The following is a 1,003-nucleotide window of genomic DNA, read 5'->3' on the forward strand; positions in this document are numbered from 1 at the left end:
TTTTTCTTGAATTGTCTGCCATCTCTAGTGAGATTCTTGCAGCTTGTACCTCAAAGATCCCTAGTTTCTCCATTACAGAGAGAGGCATGAGGTTTATGCTTGACCCTAGGTCACACAAAGCCTTCTCAAAGGTCATGGTGCCTATGGTACAAGGTATTGAGAACTTCCCAGGGTCCTGTCTCTTTTGAGGTAATCTCTGCCTAGTCAAATCATCCAGTTCTTTGGTGAGCAAAGGGGGTTCATCCTCCCAAGTCTCATTACCAAATAACTTGTCATTTAGCTTCATGACTGCACCAAGGTACTTAGCAACTTGCTCTTCAGTGACATCTTCGTCCTCTTCAGAGGAAGAATACTCATCAGAGCTCATGAATGGCAGAAGTAAATCCAATGGAATCTCTATGGTCTCAGTGTGATCCAATGGAATCTCTATGGTCTCATTATGAGCCTCGGATTCCCATGGTTCCTCATTAGGGAACTCATTGAAGGCCAGTGGACGTCCATTGAGGTCTTCCTCAGTGGCGATCACTGCCTCTTCCTCCATCAGAAACTTGGAAGGACAAGTGGGTCAGCTGAGCAAGAAAATTACTGAACTCCCTCCTAGTACTCTTCCAAGCAATACAGAAGAAAATCCAAAAGGAGAGTGCAAGGCCATCAACATGGCCGAATTTTGGGAGGAAGAAGAGACAGTGAACGCCACTGAGGAAGGCCTCACTGGGCGTCCACTAGCTTCCAATGAGTTCCCCAATGAGGAACTATGGGAATCTGAGGCTCAAACTGAGACCATAGAGATTCCATTGGACTTACTTCTGCCATTCATGAGCTCTGATGACTATTCTTCCTCTGAAGAGGATGAGTATGTCACTGAAGAGCAAGTTGCTAAATACCTTGGAGCAATCATGAAGCTAAATGACAAGTTATTTGGAAATGAGACTTGGGAGGATGAACCCCCTTTGCTCACCAAAGAACTGGATGACTTGTCTAGGCAGAAACTGCCTCAAAAGAG

Source organism: Arachis duranensis, chromosome 2, assembly GCF_000817695.3.
Source record: "Arachis duranensis cultivar V14167 chromosome 2, aradu.V14167.gnm2.J7QH, whole genome shotgun sequence".
Classification (NCBI taxonomy): Eukaryota; Viridiplantae; Streptophyta; class Magnoliopsida; order Fabales; family Fabaceae; genus Arachis; species Arachis duranensis.